The following is a 7,402-nucleotide window of genomic DNA, read 5'->3' as shown; positions in this document are numbered from 1 at the left end:
GAGTCTTGTTAAAGAAGTCAGGTCCTAAACCTACGTAGGAAGATTTGGGCCTACTTTTTCTTCTATTAGGCACAGGGTCTCTGTTCTAGTTCCTAAGTCCTTGATCTACTTTGAGTTGAGCTTTGTGCAGGGTGAGAGAGGGGTTTAATTTTGTTTTGCTGCATCTGGATTTCCAGTTTTCCCAGCCCCCTTTGTTGAGGACGCTATCTTTTCTCCAATGTATGTTATCAGCACCTTTGTCTAGTATGAGATATCCCAGGGTTTTTAAAAATTTTTATTTTGAGACAGAGTCTTGCTAAGTTGCTGAGGCTTATCTTGAACTTGTAATTCTCCTGCCTCACCCTCCTGAGTAACTGGGATTGCAGGTGTGAGCCACCAGGCCTGGCTCAAAGACAACATAATTTTATTATTTATTGTTTATTTGTTTGTTTTTGTGGCACTGGGCCTCCACATGCTAGGCAAGCTCTACCCCACCCCACCCCACACTCTAGGAAGTGGTGGCAGAAAGTAATCTGCCATCGATGTTCATGTTGAATACTCACAAAATGTGCTGGGAGGTCTCAGGGATCAGCAGAGACCTGGCTGTGGCACCTGTAGAAAAGGCACATTTTTATGTTTGAATGTGTTGCCCTTTTGGGAAATCCCACAGAGCGTCTTGATGTTCCATCCCAAAGATGCTGAGGTATAGTGAATGAGCACAGAAGCAGGAATGAACTGATTCTCCTGTCATGACAGAAAAACACCCATCCCAGTTTACACAATTAAGGTGAATGTCACCTATAGAAAACCTGTTACAAAACACCTTCAGTTTGGAAAAAAAAAAAAAAAAAAAACATTTTGATATTAACAGACAGATTAAATTTCACATATGCTGTACAACTTCACTCAACAGGGCTGCTGTTGATGGAATCAAAAGAGATCCAGGAATTCTGTGTTACAACCTGCTGTTGGTCATTCTAGCACTGATTAAATAGAAAATAGCAATGAAATAATCCCACCATGTACCATCTATGAATACATACTATTTATGAAGTACTATGCTAGGCACTTTGCATGCAAAATACTTATTTAACCCTCAAAACAAATAAGGGATTTGCATTTGGTTATCTACACTTCATAGCTGATTAAATTGAGATTCTCGGAATTTGTCATTTGCTCAGATTCACATGGATCATGGTGCAAGAGGGATTTGAATGAACTTCTCTCTTTTCTTCAAAGTGCTTACTCTTGCCCACTCTTTCTTGGATTCTCCCTAAATGTATGATTTAGAGGAAAAAACTTCCTGATTTATTGAGAACTTATTACTTGGGAGATACATCAACTATTTAATGAAGCTGATTACTTGGAGGGTACTGGATAATTCCCCATTTTAAAAGTGACAAGAAGAGTGGAAGGCATTAATCAGATATCTCAACATGGAGTTTTACTTCTCTGAAATAATGCTACAGTTAATTCCATCATGAAAATGTATGTGTATCAAAGTGAATGAAATGGCTTTAGGGAAAGACATAACTGGGAAACCGTCTTATTCCATCTGTGCTACCACAACAGAGCACCACAGGCTGGATAATTGTTATGCAAGAGAAAGGTATTTCTCACCATTCTGAAACCAGGAAGTCTAATGTCACCCTGCCTGCATCTGACAAGGGCCTTCCTGCTGCCGGGTGACATGGTAGGTGGCAATCCATGGTGAGGGAATGGGAACTTGTCAGCTCAGGTTTCTTTTCTACTTCTTATAAAGCCACCAATCCCATCCTGGAAGCCCCACCCTGGTGACCCCATCTAACCCTCACTGCTTCCACAGGTCCCATCTTCAAATATCACCAACCTGCACTCACAAATCAACCACTTCTTTGGTTCTTTTTATTCATTCCTGTCATGTTCTTACTGGATTCAGGGAAACTTGATGAAGATAGTTTATCTGTTTTATACAAAGTAACACATTGTGAGATCCACTTCTCATTAAGGGTTCCACATCTTCTCTTCTTTTTGAAACCAGTATCTGTAAAGAAGGAAGTGGGTAGAGAAGGTAGCAATGGTGTGGTAGATGTTCTCTAAATATGACTGCCCCAGACGACATGTCCCTGTGTTAACAGGCTGTCCTTCCCAGGAAGAAGCGCTGTCTCTTTCCCTGCCTCTAAGTCTGATCTGGCCTTTTGACTTTCTTTGAATAAAGCAGAAGTGACACTGTGCTGCTTCCCCACCTTAACCTTATCAGGCCCAGCAGCCTCTGATCCCTGGAATTCAGTGGTCATGCTGTGAAGAAGCCTGGGCTCTCCTTCTGAACAGAAAGCCTCACGGAAAGAACTGTAGGATGGGACATCATCACATGGAAAGACAGGCCATCAAACAGGAAAAAACCAAGGGGCTCAAACTGACATTTATTTTCAGACCAGTGAAGGAGTACTTCCAGAATGTTCCAGCCCAAATACTAGCTGAATGCAACCATATGCATGACCTCAGTCAAAACTACATATAATAGAACTGTCCAATCAACTTAAAAAATCGCAAAAAATAACGACGTCACTATCTTAAGCTTTGGGTGATTTGTTACAAAGCAAACAACTATTCCAGATGGAAAATAAGAAAAATTTTAGTACATAAATTTATGTAATCTTGACTTTTTGGACTATTTAAACATTCTATGAATCCAAATTAAACCAATTCTTAAAACTAAAAACAAGCTATAAAACACATGATCCTAACTGACCATCAAATTGCTAATACAACCATGAAGAAAAAGAAATGAACTTAAAAGGTCTTAAAAGTAGGTACTTGAGTCACTATAGTATTTAAGAAAAAAGAAATTGCAAAGAAACTCTAAATTTTGCTCAGTAGTTTTATTGCCAGTATTTTTATTGTTATTCTGAAGTGCTTTCAGGTAGACTGTAGAATAAAGTGAATGTTAACTTTGTTAAGGTGCTATTCCCAAATTTCCAGATAATTCTCCAGATCCTTCAAAGATAAAGATGAAAGCTTTATTTCCAGCCGGGGCCGAGTGTGCAGAGAACCAAGCAGCTCTGCAACCCTTGACCCCAAGCCTAAAACCCAAAGAAAAGGGGTCTGGGGAAACAATCATAATTACAAGGTACATTTCATACAATGGAAAGTTACAAAAAAAGTCATATAGTCATATTCTCAGAAATTACATTCTCAGAAAAACAATTTTGCATTAGTCCCACAGAGCAAGGATCTTGTGGTTAGGGTACAAATAGTAGGGTGGAGGTGTCAGCTTCTATGTGAGTGGGCTCATGTGGAAAGGGACCAACCTCACACAGGGTGAGGTGTCTGGGGGGGGGTCAGTCTGCGCTAATTTTCAAATCTGCCTGTAACAATTTTACTTGGAAGCATTTTCAGTATAGAAGATATCAGGTCTACAGCCTAGCAGTGCAGGGCAGTGGGACAGGTTTCAGAGACAAGTGAAAATGTCCAGAGATGACATACTGAGAAATTCCAGTGGTGAGGGGGGCAAATCAGTCCCCTCCTGGTGCCTCCTCAGCGAGGGCCTCCTCTCCCTCCTGGTGTTTTGTCTATTGGTGGTGTCCATTGGTGATGATTGACACATAGCCTTCCACAGTAAACTCAGTTCCATACCAGTTGCCCCCCGGGAAAGGAGTTTTATATTTTAGGTTGCAGAAGCAGTGAACTCATCAGCATTAGCTTGCTTATATTACTAGCACCCCAAGAAGCAACTGTCCTATTAAATGTGCAAAAGGCAACTCTCTATAGATAACATTAGCTTGCCTGTCTCCCAGTATGCATGAGTGAAACCCAGGGTCCCTCAAGATAATGCATATCTGGGCATTCCAGCCTAGTTTGTTCCTTGACTTGACCAGTTTAGTTTCCTGGAAACTAGAAGTGTTCCAGGGACATGCTATCTTACTATCCTCCTTCTCTTTAAGGATGATACCAGAGGAAAGAGATGTATACCAAAACAAAACAAAAAGCAAAAATCTTAAAGCACTGACTTGTTACATTTTGATGAGCACTGTTATGAATTTATGAATTTAAAGATAATTTTTCTGTTTGTTTCTCTTGAAAGACTTAGAAGCAATGACACCTTGGAGCATTAGTGTCCCTAGGACTCAGGAAACCAGAACTCCTTGGAGAAATTAGTGACTCCAGGAAATGTTGCCAGCATGCCTGAGACATCTTGTTGATGCAAAAAGCAAGGAAGCCATCCAAAACTAATAACATGGTATCCAAAAGTCACAAAAGCTAAGCAGATGGTGTATGCCCGTAATCCCAGAGGCTTGGGAAGCTGAGGCAGAAGAATTGCAAGTTTGAGGCCAGCCTTAGCAATTTACTGCGACCCTGTATCAAAAATAAATAAGTAAAAAGGGCTGGGGATGCTCAGGGGTTGAGCACCCCTAAATTCAATCTGGGGAAAAAAAAAAAAGTCACAAAAACAGGGCTGCCTAGTAAAAGCCAGAACACTCTTTGCATATGTCAAATCGAATGAAATATCTTAAATATATGAAAATCTGTGAGTTGACGAAAATACTCAAAAAATAGACTAAAATGTAAATTAAAAGAAAAAAGAAACAGGAGCGAAGCAAGGAGGCGGCGGCAAGCAGCGGAGGCGTACTTCAGAGGCGAGTTCAAGAGGACCGGTTCTAATGGCATCTCCTCGGTGAAGTTCAGCCCCAACACCTCCCAGTTCCTGCTGGTCTCGTCCTGGGACACGTGTACACACCTAGACCATGTGCCAGCCAACTCCGCGGCTCAAGCACCACCCACCCGCGTGATCCTGTCCTGCGCCTTCTGCGATCCAACGCATACCGGGAGTCGGGGATTGGATCATCAGTGGGAAATGCGTGATGTGAACACTGATCAAGGTGCACACCCTCTCGGTGTCTGGAGACCGGCTGGTTTTAGGTCCCGCGGGCCGCAGTGTTGGTGTGGGACTTAGCACACCGGCTATGGGCAGCAGCGCAGCGAGTCCAGCCTCTAAGGCCGAACTCGCTGCCTGAGAGCATTTCCACACACGCAGGGCTATGTATTGAGCTCTATTGAAGGCTGGTGGCCTTTGAGTCCCTGGACCCAAGCCCTGAGGTTCAGAAGAAGAAGTATGCATTCAAATGTCAGAGACTAAAAGAAAATATTATTGAGCAGATTTACCCAGTCAATGCCGTTTCAGTTCACAACTTCCACAATACATTTGCCACAGGTGGTTCTGATGGATCTGTAAATATTTGGGATCCATTTAATAAAAAGCGACTGTGCCAGTTCCATTGGTACCGACCAGCATCACATCCCTTGCCTTCAGCAACCATGGGACTACCCTTGCAATAGCCTCATGTATGTATGAAATGGATGACACGGAACATCCTGAAGATGGTACCTTCCTTCCCCAGGTGACAGATGCAGAAACAAAACCCAAGTCACCACGTACTTGACAAGATTGCATTCACTTAAGTACCATGTTGATGATAATAAAACAATTTGTACTCCCCAATGGTGGACTGATTACTATTAACAAAGAAACCAGGGGAAATATTCATTTTAATATTATAAGAACCTGAAATAATGGAAAAGATGTTTTCTTTTTTTTTTTTTTTTTTTTTTTTTTTTTTTTTTTATGAAAGTTTCCTAAATGCATGAGATGGTTTGATGATTTGCTGCATTAAAGGTATTTGGGCAAACGAAATTGGAAGGCAGTGACTGTACTTTTAAAAATTAGTTTTGACCTTGTGATTTCTGTTTCTGCTGTGGAAACAAATAGTTTATTTAAAAAAAAAAAAAAAAACAAAAACTGCCATTGAAGACAGTACCTGCATCACCCCTTATTCTAAAAAGGAGTGAACTAGGGCTATGGTGGCAGCTCAGGGGTAGAGTGCCTGACTAGCATATCTGAAACTCTGGGTTTGATTCCCAGCATCATGAAAACAAAGAAACACCAACAAGAAAACAACAACAAAAAATTAATAAATTTAGTAACTAGTGGAAACAGAATAAGAAGTTTTCTTTCATTTTTATGAGACTCCGATTTTCAGCATAGCCAGAGACCCTGATAATGAAGAAATGATCTCAGGAGGGATCATCAAGGTTATTACAGTGAATGAAAAGGTAATTCCATAGTTCCAACATGTCATTCCACTAATTGTTGGTTTCAAGGGAAGAAAACTCACAATAAAGAGACCAAGCCATTGCAATTTTAATCCAGCGATTGACCAACCACATCAATGTTTATAGCAGCTCAGTTCACAATAGCTAGATTGTGGAACCAACCTAGATGCCCTTCAACAGATGAATGGATAAAGAAACTCTGGTATATATACACAATGGAATACTATTCAGCCATAAAGAATAATAATATTATGGCATTTGCAAATAAATGGATGGAATTGGAGAATATCATGCTAAGAGAAATAAGTCAATCCCCAAAACCAAAGGCTGAATGTTTTCCCTGATAAGTGGAGAATGATATATAATGAGGGTGGGGGAGAGGGGTGTGAGAGAAGAATGGGGGAACTTTGGATTATGTAGAGGAAAATGAGAGGGGGGTATGAAAAAATGGTGGAATGAGACAGACATCATTACCCTATGTGCATGTATGATTATATGAATGGTATGAATCTACATCATGTACAACCATAAAGACGAAATGATGTACCCTATTTGTGTACACTGAATCAAAATGCAGTCTGTAAAAAATTAAAAGATAAATAAAAAATAAAAAAAAGTATGACTACTGCTGGGCATGGTGGCACATACCTATACGTCCAGCTACTCAGGAAGCTGAGGCAGGAGGGTCATAAGTTCAAGACCAGCCTGTGAGAATTAGTGAGACCTGTTTCAAAACAAAAATTTTAAATGGCTGGGGTGTAGGTCAGTGGTAGAGCACTTGCCTAGCATGTACAAGGTCCTGGGTTCAATTTTCAATACTACAAGGAAGGAAAAAAAATGATGCCCTATTCCCATGATGTGCCTCCTGACAGGTTGTGACATTATGCACATGCATCACTTAGGACTCATTCTTACCAAATATATTTCACCTGAAACTACCAAGTCTTTGTACAGACAATAACGTCCTTTTTAAATGCCCATCAGTCATATCATTTTGCAGGCCTCAGCCATATTAGATTACCAAAAATTTCTTCAATTTGGCCTAATTTGAAACCAAGGCAGGGGGAAAAAATCACAAAATGTACAATTTTTCAGTATTATAACCTAACTTCCATTCATTTTAGCTCAACAAAGCAAGATGCCTCTAAATTCCAAACCGATAAATTGGTCACTGACAAGTCTTTGTAAGAATTTTCTGATGCTCTTCCTAGGAATTGAGTAAGCAGGTGTCTTTAAGAAGAAAATAAGTTGGGTGTGATGATGCACACCTGTAATCCCAGCAGCTCTGGGGGCTGAGGCAGGAGGATTGCAAGCTCAAAGCCAGCAACTTAGG

At 40.7% G+C, this 7,402-nt stretch overlaps 1 pseudogene across 1 annotated transcript; it reads left to right on the top strand.

Moving 5' to 3' along the window:
• The first annotated feature begins 658 nt into the window (after positions 1–658).
• Positions 659–5,501, top strand: LOC306668950 (mitotic checkpoint protein BUB3-like; annotated as a pseudogene). Its single transcript has 2 exons — positions 659–682; positions 4,839–5,501. The product of its transcript is annotated as a mitotic checkpoint protein BUB3-like (transcript).
• Positions 5,502–7,402: the final 1,901 nt, after the last annotated feature.

The sequence above is a fragment of the Sciurus vulgaris genome, assembly GCF_902686455.1.
Source record: "Sciurus vulgaris genome assembly, chromosome: 8".
Lineage (NCBI taxonomy): Eukaryota > Metazoa > Chordata > Mammalia > Rodentia > Sciuridae > Sciurus > Sciurus vulgaris.
This window is presented reverse-complemented; position numbering and strand designations above follow the sequence as displayed.